Consider the following 12,445-nt stretch of genomic DNA (forward strand, 5'->3'; position numbering starts at 1 on the left):
TCTCCAGCACCACAGTTCAAAAGCATCAATTCTTCATCAACTGTGTGCAGTATACTACACAGTTTTTAGGAAGGCAGACCAAACCCCATTAGTCTGCACTGCATTTCAAGTTCATTACCCTCATTTATACTGTTAAAGGCATTAGTAGTGTTAATGAAAATCCATACTGAATTCCAAGGACATCTTGGAAATACCATGAACTATGTGTCCTGTTACTTAAAACTTTTCTCTCAAATCTCATTTCTGTTTTTAAAATTATCATAAATATATAGAAAGCATCACACCATGTAATATTTTATCATATAATTATGATATGTAGTTGTGTGTATATATAGTCTATAAAGCTGTAGTAAAATCAAGATATCTATATTAAAAATTATGAACAAGTAAAAACTTTTAATCTTTTTAAATTAAATCAATTTAATAGCTCTAAAATTATTTCAATTGTTGAGATAATTTAGCTCCTTTATGTTAAAAAAATAAGCATCACATATATGTATGAAATAATTTAATATCAGGACACTGAAATCTCAAATTTTAGTATCCTTCAACTTATTGAGTTAACATGGGTTTGACAAAGAATGGTTTGTACTTCTTCAGTAAACAGCACAATCATGGAAGAAGTTTTATCTTTTAAGGAAGCAAGTTAGTAGTAATTAAAAATGTACATTAGATGAAAAATATAGTTCCTTTTAAGAGAGGGTCCTCATTTGTAACACTTGCTAAGATGCTAATGTATAATTTAAATTCCTTTGGGATATTCAAATAAGGCAGGATAAATAGTATACACTTATACTCTCTCATCCTAAAATGAAAAGCAAAACTCATACAGCTTCAGGAAGGGAAACTATTCCAGAGCAAAAGATTAACATTAAAATCAGGGAAAGACAAATGATAATTTCAAGGTTTCCAATAGAATATACAATAGCAGCTACTCAATAAGATGACGAGGGCATTAAAGCAGTAATTATTTTTGTGGTATCATTTATTTTTAATGAGAATTTCTTTTTGTTATTTTTAGTTTTTTTAAATGTCCTTTCCCCCTGCAGTTTACATTCTTAGTAAAGGATTTATTTTTTATCTTAGTGGAATAGACGGATCAAAAATAATCTACATGCATATGTGTGCTATCCTTAAAAATTAAAATGTTAATTTAAGGAGGGAAAATCCAAAAATGATTAAATATTATATTATAATCAGGAGAATGAAGTGTTTTTAAATGAGCTATTAAATTTCTGCCATATTATATGACACCAGGCTATGGACTGCTCCTTGGAATAGAGGGTAGATGAAGATCCAGTAAGCTGTTATCTATTTCTTAAGCATTTCCACTTTGTCCATTAAGGCATTTATATCCTCACTCGTTTTGTTTCCAAATTGGTTTTATGCTCCATTGAATTATGTATTAATAATCATGCAGTTAGGACTTTCTCAGGTGTAGAGTATTTTCTCTCTCCCTTTAAAGGTTAATATTTATATCAAGTAGGTTTGTAGTGTTTAGGTATCTGCATAAAAGGGTTTTCCTCTCATTCCCAGTGAACTAACATCCTTGTTTTAAGACTTAAAGAAGATTAGCTAAGAACCCTTTGTACCTTTTCTTGTAAATACAAAAAAAAAAAAAAAATTTGCAGAGCCCATGGAATGTATTTTAGGTTATTAAAACCTTGTCAGGCATACCAGCATTCTTTACTAGCTGAGCTACCAGCAAGCAGCCCCTGTCAAAAAAAAAAAAAAAGAAAAGATATATCACTTTAATGGATTTAATGAGCTTTTCTACCTTTAGAAATTAATTTATATGAACATACATTAACTATGATCATACATTTTAATGACAAGAGATTGATTTCTGATGTTAAAATGCTGCTTTACCTTCATATTTAAATCACTCATTTATGTATACAATAGTGTCTAGTTTGCTAAAAGTGGAACAAAGCCCACTAGATTGATGAGACATCCTCTTCCAAATCTACCTTACTTGAATTTTCCAAGTAATTTACACTCAAGTCAGTTTGGAAATAGTACGTTACCATAAAATGCTGACTGCAATCGGCCACTGGTGACTATTTCTCAAACTGTCTCTCCCTGTGGGATAGGAAAAGGAAGCAATTGATTTTCTGTTGGCTTTGCTACTTGGTAACAATTGGAAAATAGGCGGGAAGCTAATGAAGTTACAGATGCTCTACGCTTGTCATTCTGAGCATTCACTGAGGAGATTGAACAGCTCAGAGTAGCAAATGTTGTATTTCTAATGGGTGCTCTCTTGAAAAGTATATGGATAAACACTTGATTAGTTAGGAGTCACCAGATGACCTTTCTTTGTGCTACTTGAACTATAGTGAACTATAACTATATAACTATAGTGAACTATAGTGTTAGTTACTCAGTCATATCCAACTCTTTGTGATCCCATGGTCTGTAGCCCGTCAGGCTCTTCAGTCCATGGGATTCTCCAGGCAAGAATACTGGAGTGGATTGCCATCTCCTTCTCCAGGGGATCACCCAACCCAGGGATAGAAGCCAGGTCTCGCACTGCAGGCAGATTCTTTTACCATCTGAGCCACGAGGGAAGCCCTTGAACTATAGAAATGTTAATTATAAAACTTCTGGAAAGAATCTATTTTGTATATTTCATCTTCTCATCATATCTCAAGGAACTAGGATAACTGAGTCTGACAGTTAGAAAAATAAATGCATAATATTAACAGGAGAATGTAGAAAATAGATCACTGGAACAGAACTAAGAGGCAAGACCAGACACGTATGTGAAAGTTAAGTGTGTGATAGAGATGCTGTTTGAAAAAAAGATGCGAGGGAAAAAACAGAAGTTTGCTTCAAAGGTGAGTCAATTTGATTTACATTTGCAGAAAAGAAAAAAAAAAAAAACAAAGGCAGAGATGTGACTTACATAACTGATGAAAATAAAATTTGAGCTGCATTAAAGAGTTTAACATAAAGAAAAAAATAAAGCAAACTATTTAAGTTTTTTTTTTCATTGAAGTCCTTATTTTTATCAGGGAATGGAAGCCCTCAGCAAAACAAAACAAACAAACAAAAAACCTCTTCTTATTGTCTAGATTTTTGTCCACCCCTAGACCATTTTCAATAAGTCTAGAATAGGATTATTGGGATTGATTTGAAACATCCTTTCAAGCCTATGTAAAAGCTTTCCTTTTTGAGATCAAGGCATCTCCTCATCCTACGTGTAAAATCAGGGTTCATTTCATAGGAAGGAATTAGAGAATGGGAATAATTGTGGGTTGACAATGAACAGTGTCTGACATACATATTCCTCTCCTAAGTTCTGTTAACATGAGTAATTTCCATTATTATATAAACGTATGTGTATATATATAAACATATCATATATATATATATGTATATATACACATATATATGTATATATATATTTCCCAGTGTAGACAGAGTTCAGCTGTTACAATCTCTTTCTATTCTCTATTCTTTTAATCATTGACATTGCATGATTTAATTATTGGGTAAATTTGGGAGGAATTAATAGATTATGCTTAGTTCAGCAGTGACCTTCTGTTTTAGAACTGACTGAAGGTAACACCTAACCTGTTGCTCCGCCAGGGAAGACTCTATCTCAGTGGGGAAGCGTGAGAAAAGGAAGACCTTCCCAGGTATCACGGTCTTCCAGTCTTCTCCAGTATCAAGACTGTTTAACTTCAGCCCTCTCTGGAGTTCTATGTTAGCCCTCTAGATTCCTATACCTAAGCTAATTTTTCTAACTAAGCATTTATAAGCAATAAAGTTGATGTTGTTTGTTTTAGTCGCTAAGTCATGTCTGATTCGTTTGGGACCCAATGGACTGTAGCCCACCAGGCTCCTCTGTCCATAGGACTTCCCAGGCGAGAATACCAGAGCAGGTTGCCACCTCCTTCTGCAGGGATCTTCCCGACCCAGGGATTGAACCTGGGTCTCTTGCATTGGCAGGCAAGTTCCTCACCACTGAGCCACCAGGGAATAAAGTTGATAGCTACCCTCTTTTATTAATTTCCAGTGTGTTCAGAACTTGAGAAAGGAAGAAGGAAGCTAAGTCTCCTAAAAAGTGTTAACATTTGGTTCACTGGCTGTAGGAATGAGAAATAAGGAGTAGATTTCTGATGCAAAGAGTACATTAGAGAAGATTTTGATGGGATGATGACCGTCTCTTTAGCCGTGGACTTTCATTTGCCACCATTCATTCTGACCTTAAGAGCTTTTAGAGGCTTATAATCAACTTTTAGCTGCTATGGCTTGGCCTCACATTGCATGGCTGGCTTAATTTTTTAAGGCTGTGGAGGTCTTAAGCAAGGAAACAAAAGGTCCTGACAAAAGCAAGAGAATCCCAGCAGAGCTACATGGCTCATATGTGTATCTTTACCACAGGTACATGGCAATCACAAAGTTGACTAGACAAAACTTCACTATGCCCAAGTGGCCTCCGTGGGCCTTTAATAGGGGCATGTGATCACAGTTTAATTCACAGACTGGGCTTTTTGTAACTGAACTATCTGTGGCAAAGATTATATCACAGGAAGAACAGAATCTTGATATGTTTCCTTGGTATTGGTGGGCATAAAATATTTCCTGCATTGAAATATTAAGACAAGTTTCGATAGTTCTATGATTTACAGTTCTCAGAAGTTAAAGTCCTAGTGCCAGGCAGAAAGGCATTGCTAGATAACTGCTCCAGATTTTATCATCTATTCAGAGATAAGGCGATGTTATTGGAGGAATTAATTTTATCTTTAATGCAGTTTATATACATATGTATAGTATATATACATGAATGACTAATTCTCAAAGAATCAGTGTACATATTTCAAGACGATTCAGTTACCATTGGTGGTATGCCAGTGCCCTGACAGAACATGTTTCACAAGTATAGGGGATTGAAAAGTAGAAGAAAGATAGTGTGCTGAGGGACATAAGGGAGAAGTCTTGCTTTTCTCTAATCATCTAGGGTGGAGGTATCACGCTATAGCCAACAGGCCAAATTGGACTGCCAGCTAATTTTATGAATAGTTTTATTGGGACAAACCATACCCATTAGTCCAAGATATCTTTCCCTCCACATTCCAGAGTTAAGTAGCATGGTGAGATCATATGACCCATTGACTTTTTATGGAAAAGTTTGCCAACCCCACCTAGAAGAGGGCAATGATTCTAAAACTTCAGCACAGCACTAGAATTATCTGGAGGATTTGTTAACCTACAGATTGTCAAGGTTTACCTTCAAAGTTTCTGATTCAGATGCTCCTGTTAGGCCAATAATTTGCATTTCTAGCAAATTTCCAGGATACAGATGCTGCTCATCTGGGGACTATACTTTGATAACCACTTCCCTAAGTACTGCTGCTGCTGCTGCTGCTAAGTCACTTCAGTCGTGTCCGACTCTGTGTGACCCCATAGACGGAAGCCCACCAGGCTCCCCCGTCCCTGGGGTTCTCCAGGCAAGAACACTGGAGTGGGTTGCCATTTCCTTCTCCAATGTGTGAAAGTGAAAAGTGAAAGTGAAGTCGCTCAGTCGTGTTAAGGACAAGCTTCTGTAATTTCTATAATTGCTTAGAGTGATGACAGTTAAACCAAATGTGAAGATATGATGAAAAAGCTTAGGTTTAAATATCAATCACAAGGGGTAGTGACAATAACTGAAAAGGAAAGAAAAGAGTAGAGAAAAAATGGTAATAAATTAAAAAATAGTATGTCATTAGATTTACTTCACACTCAAGTACCAGAATTCAAAAAATCATGTGGCCAGGGAGGCCCGGCGTGCTGTGATCCATGGGGTCGCAAAGAGTCGGTCACGACTGAGTGACTGAACTGAACTGAACTGAAAAAATTTAAGAAATATACACTGCATATTTTTAGGGAAAGATGGGCTCCCTTCTCCTTCTGCTTTTCCCAAATATGGTATATGCTGCTGCTGCTGGTAAGTCACTTCAGTCGTGTCCGACTCTGTGCGACCCCATAGACGGCAGCCCACCAGGCTCCCCCGTCCCTGGGATTCTCCAGGCAAGAACACTGTACTTGCAAGAGTACTGGAGTGGTTTGCCATTGCCTTCTCCATATTTAAGTTTTAAAAGAGAAAGACAATGCTTAGGATCTTGAGCTAGGAATCGCTTCCTTAGCAGGAAAGAACAAATTTTAAAAGGATATCATACAAATTTGACTATACTAAATTTCCTTATTTGTATGGCAAATGACAGCAGAAAGTTCAGTATCCAGTGTAGAATTATAGGATAATATTTGCAAAATATATGAAATAGAATTAGTATCAGAGAAGGCAATGGCAAGCCACTCCAGTACTCTTGCCTAGAAAATCGCATGGACAGAGGAGCCTGGTGGGCTGCAGTCCATGGGGTCGCTACTAGTCGGACACGACTGAGGGACTTCACTTTCACTTTTCACTTTCACACATTGGAGAAGGAAATGGCAACCCAATGTGCAAATTCATTACTATAAATCATAAAAGATAAAATAACCAAGGTGAAAGTCATCAGGGATGTCCATGGGGGTTTGGTGGTTAAGACTCCACACTTCCACAGCAGGTTTGATCCCTGGTGGGGGATCTAACCTCCTGTATGCCACATGGTGCAACCAAAGTAGGGGTGGTGGGGAAGAAAATGTCCCAAGAAGCAATTCACGGAATTGTGGTTGTAGCTGATGCTGGACATGAAGGGTGCTTTATGCAGATGGAAATGATCCAGTAGATGGGAAGATTACTGATTCAGGAGAGAAATTGAGTCTTGCTGGGGCAAAGTGCTTGACTCAGAGGAAAAGGGATAGGGTTTGTTAATGGAGAATTTGGCCTTATCTAGGGACGGGGGAGCCTGGTGGGCTTCTGTCTATGGGATCACACAGAGTCGGACACGACTGAAGTGACTTAGGAGGACGTATGTCAACAGTCCCTCCAGGGATTCTAGAGCATAGATATAGTGGTGGAAACTTCTATTTTCTTCTGATTGCTTTATTTATTTATTTATTTTCTGTGAAATGGAATGTAACATCATCAGGTGAGTGATCAAAGAAAAGGAGACATTGGCAATGTGATAAGAAAGAAAAACATTACAAACTAGTTCCCTAAGAGAGAATGGACAGGTACATGTAGTGTGGTTGCCAAACAGCATTAGGATCCCATAAAGTGAGTGGCAATGAAGTTAAGTGGGTCTAAATACCATGGAGGATTCTTCAGGTGGCTCAGTGGTAAAGAACCCATCTGTAAATGCAGGAGACCTGTGTTCAGTCTCTGGGTCAGGAATATTCCCTGGAGTAGGAAATGGCAACCCACTCCAGTATTCTTGCCTGGGAAATCCCATGGACAGAGGAGCCTGGCGGGCTACAGTTCATGGGGTTGCAAAGAGTTGGACAACTAAATAACGATAACAACAAATGCCATAGAATGTGCTTTGCTCTAGCTATATTTACCCATGTGTGTGCCATCAAGGACTAGGCAGAAATGGGGAGTTAATTAGCTGTAGGATGTACAAGAAGGTATGACTTAGTGAGAAAAGAGCAAGAGATTTGAGGATCTATGCAAGAGAGGAATAATAATGCTTGAGCATGAAATTTAGGTTGAATTAAAAAAAACAAAGTAAAGACAGGAGAGACATGAGAGACATAAAAGATATTATAGAATCAACCAGATGAAGGTAGTGGTGGCTGACTTGAGGGAGTAAGTTACAAGATATGGCAGGTGGTAATTGAAGGATCGGGGGCTTGAACTGGGATTCCGAGGAGGCTATATTTACTGGCAGTAACAAAACCTATGGCCATTAGTTTATGGTTAAAGTATGATGAAAGACAAAATTATTGGATAAAATAAAAATCAAGGCCAACAGTTAAAATGGATACTGGAATCAGCTATCAGCTGTATAACATGAGTAGTATACCAGAAAATGTCAATGAAGCAGGAGCAAAATAATATATTAGTAAAATGAGACATATGAGCTTAAGGGACTGTGGATGGTTACAATGAGGAGTATTACACTCTAATGACAAGAGGTTCAAATACAGGATATTTTAAGGAAGATGGAAGAATGGTATGGAAGCAGCAATGAAGAGTAACCCTCTGTAGATAACAGGAGTAGAAGAGTATAGGAAGAAAATAGTTATCACTTATGACTGTTCCAGGGGAAGCAGTATTTTGAGGAAGAATTCTTAGTTACAGTTTGAGCAAGAAGAGGGAAACTTTGATTAAAGTTTGAGAAAATAGGGGATTCTGCTGATAACTGAGCTGGGGTACACTGGGTAAGATGAAATAATTTCAGTAGGTGGGGAGGAGCAAATTTTGCCACCCCCCAAATTCATTCTTCACTCTTCTTTTATCTGTTGCATGCCCCAGGAATGTGACTCCTATGGACTCCATTCCCTTAACTGGTCAACATTTGATTTTGGGTAAGAGGTGGCGATTGTAGGTCTTGCAGGCCAGTTGGAGCTGTCCAAAAGTGCCAATAGATATTTGATTCATGCCAAAAGATCCCTGACATTTGGTGTTTTCCAAAATGTCCATGAGCGTATTTGGTCCATGCCAAATGGTTCTGGACAAGACCAAATATCAAGGACCTTTTGCTGCTGCTAAGTCGCTTCAGTCGTGTCCGACTCTGTGCGACCCCATAGACGGAAGCCCACCAGGCTCCCCCGTCCCTGGGATTCTCCAGGCAAGAACACTGGAGTGGGGTGCCATTTCCTTCTCCAATGCGTGAAAGTGAGAAGTGAAAGGGAGGTCGCTCAGTCGTGTCTGACTCTTAGCGACCCCATGGACTGCAGCCTACCAGGCTCCTCCATCCATGGGATTTTCTAGGCAAGAGTACTGGAGTGGTCTGCCATTGCCTTCTCCAAGAAGGACCTTTTGGTGTGGACCAAATGTTTTATGGATGTTTTGGATAGGACCAAATGGTCCTCTAACAATCAAGGACAGTTTGGCATGGATCAGGTATCTTATGAACAACAAGTCTTGTGCACCAAATATCTCACAGATGTTTTGGACAGAACCAAACATCTGCCAACTCTCTTAGAGAAGATTGTATAGTAGGAGGAAGGAGGACGGGAATACCACTTTTTCCTTGCCCCTTTCTCCCTGTTGTAAGTCATTATTCACACTATGTCTGCCCCTCTTCATCATTATTGCCTCTGTTTTCCTTTTCCAATGCTTTAGCTTTCACTACGCTCCTTAAACTCTCTTCTCCCATTATCTTTATGGTAATTTATTTTTGTTGTTTGTCTCTGGGTACTTCAACTTCTTGTTGGTTGCTTTAACTCTACTCTGCTCTCTGTAAATTGCTCTTTCATCACATCTCTTCAGGTGAGCCATCTGAGTGGCATTCTATTTCATGGTAGGACCCTGACTAATTCAGGGTGTGATGTAGGGTCACAACAGAAGAGATTCCTATTACCAGAATGACCAGTGGTTGCTATGGGGACTTCCAAGAAAGATATAAAGTGTACGGAGAGATCATTACTGACTTTTCCTAGGAGGAAAAATCTGTAATTTGTTAGGATAAATAGGAAGCAGGGGATTAGTGCCATGAGCATGTAGACTTCCAGACCTCTAATTAACTCCTGCTGATGGAAATGTACAATGCTATAGGGAATGGTCTTGATGCAAGTGTGTGGGTTCTTTATTGACTTGTTAACATTCAGAAGACGAAAAATTAAATTAGTACATAGCCTAAAACCACAAAAATACAATGCATGAAAACAGAAGGCAAATATTAAGCCCTTCATTGAATAGACATTAAGGGCATGTGTGCTAAGTCGCTTCAGTTGTGTCTGACTCTTTCTGACCCTATGGACTGTAGCCCACCAGGCTCCTCTGTCCCTGGGATTCTCCAGGCAAGAATACTGGAGTGGGTTGCCATGCTCTCCTCCAGGGGATCTTCCCAATACAGGGATCAAACCTGTGTCTCTTAGCCTTCCTGCATTGGCAGGCAGGTTCTTTACCATTAGGGCCACCTGGGAAGCTAGACATGAAGGGACTTAATGTGTATTATACACATCTGAATGGAGACAAATGTTTTGAGTGTGAAGGTAAGCTCTAAGCTTCATTGGAGAAAAAGTGTAGCAATGTAACATTTTAGTGCAAAAGCACTTTTAAAACAGCTTTTCTAAACATTATGAAATGTAAAGTCCTAATCTGGACCTATATTTTCAAGTATTATGAAAAAGTCAAATTCTGAATGAAAAGCTATTCAAAGATTAATTAAAACCCTGCCATAGTGGTATTTGAATTAGAGATCAGGGAACATAGACACAGAAGTTACAAATCCAAACTAGAGAAGATGAGGGTGCAGCCCTGTCTCTAGTCTGTCTGTTTCAACCATAGGCTAGGGTAATTTATTCTCTGGGACCAGATCTGAGTCTAGAAAGAAAGTCTAATGTTAATGAGACTAATTTCCACTTGAAATGCATGAAGCTTAATCTTTTGTTTTAACTAGCTACAAAGTCAAGTGTATTTCTTACAACTTGTGTGTCAGTATTGCTACTCATATATAGTTTCTAGATTCTACGCATTCAGAGTTTCTATTTTTACCTTTGCTCCATGACAATGTACATGAGTTCCAGCTCATTGGCCATTATTTCCTGAGCCTAGAATCTCTAGATTCTGCTACTCCATCCCTTACATCCTGGATTTAATGACCCTAGACTATTTCCTCATAACTCTAGTAACATTTTTTTATATGTCCTCTGATCCTCCTAGTGTAGAGTATTTCCAAGAAATATCCTGTCTCTTCTTTCTTCTTTTTACATATTTAACCCAGTTCATAGCCTCCAGCTCCCCTGGTGAGTAGTACAAGTCAAACCTTCAAATAATCTGAGGCAATAAAGTTTCCTACGGTTTCCAAAGACATACTGACATCTCCCAGTTGGGCACATAGAGTTGAGTTTTCTAAAATGGGGTTATTATGGTTTATGGATATATTTCATGTGAGTAATTGTTGGTATGGAGTCAGTTACAGGAAGAATGTATCTGATACTGACAATGATTATTTGGTTAACTGAATAGAATCTTATTCCCACCTCCCTCCATGCTTCTAGGAATATAATACATGTGTCTGAGAGCAGAAGTATATGTCAGAGGTTTATTTCTAAAGGTATTATATATTTTGCTTCAAGTTCTGCCTAGTAGAGGCTTATATAATTTTGATTAGAAATCATATTGAATTCCCTTGAAGTGGGAAAACAATGAGTACAAGAGGAAAATGTAACAAAGAGGTGAAGTTGAGACAAAAAAAAATCAGAACTTTCAGAGGAGAAAATAATTCTCCCTAAATTGAACGTGGGAGAAAATAACTCGAATTTTATTTCTGCCATACATAACCATCTGAATTGAATTGAATCTAATTCTACCCTGTGACTTTCATTTGTTCTCCCTTTCACTCACCTTTTCCTACCTCTTTTCAAATGCCCCCTACCAGTATGAGGATTTTTGCAGAACTAATCAAAAACAATAATTCTGAAAAAATTCAATTCCTCTCTACCCAGAAGGGATATACACAGAAGGGGTATACATATAATGCCCACATGCATATCTACCTATAAATTTTCTTCAACAGTCTCACTCTCAGAGAGCCAACATCTATCAGTTAATCATATCCCGTTAGATCTACTATTGAGTGCAATGATATTCCCATATGCCACATTCATTGTACTTAATAGCTGCTCATATTTGGAACAGCACTTTTGACTTCTTTAGTTTTCATCAGTCTACTGGTTTAATCCTTTACCTGGACATTCAAAGGTTCTAATTACCATGGGATCCGTAAGATCACCCCCAATCCCACTGTATTTCAGTATCTGGCCATTTTTATTTGAATTAAGATGAAATCACAAGTTCTGCCCCTGGTAGGGTGGCTATGCTACTCGATGTCCATAGACAGAGAGTGAAAGAGCAAGCTGCTTCACAGAGTACAGGTGAAGAACATGTTTAGTGGCAGAAATGTCAGATGAACATTCTATCTTCTTTGTGACCTTCCAGCAGATAAACTGCACGAGTTAAAAACAGAAATGTTCTGGAAAATGTCACTCAGGATTTATCTGCAGAGAACAGAAGCCACTCAAGATAAAGTGAGAAAGGAATTTTTTTATAGGAAATTCAAAGTCTCATAGTCTCCTTGATTTTAGAAACAGAACATAAATTAGTATGGTAGACTGGATTCTTGTCGCCAGCTCTGCTCCATGTTATTGGGTTGTACCCCCAAGCTCTCTGTCATGTGACATCGAAGTGTCCACCATTGAAGTGTAGACCAGGTACAGTCTATATCCCCATCCCAACTACTGTGCAACTATGCCAGTTCTGAGTAGATGTTTTAAGAATAATCTTTTATTTCCACTGACCCTTGCTCTGCTGTTGCTCATCATGAGAATGGCAAGGCCTTGGACATTGCTGCTACTTTTAGCCTGGATCTCAGAATGATATTCCTATGAAGTAGAACTGAGCCTG

This window comes from Moschus berezovskii, chromosome X (assembly GCF_049115385.1).
Source record: "Moschus berezovskii isolate FMDL1 chromosome X, NW_MosBer_1.0, whole genome shotgun sequence".
NCBI classification, from domain to species: domain Eukaryota; kingdom Metazoa; phylum Chordata; class Mammalia; order Artiodactyla; family Moschidae; genus Moschus; species Moschus berezovskii.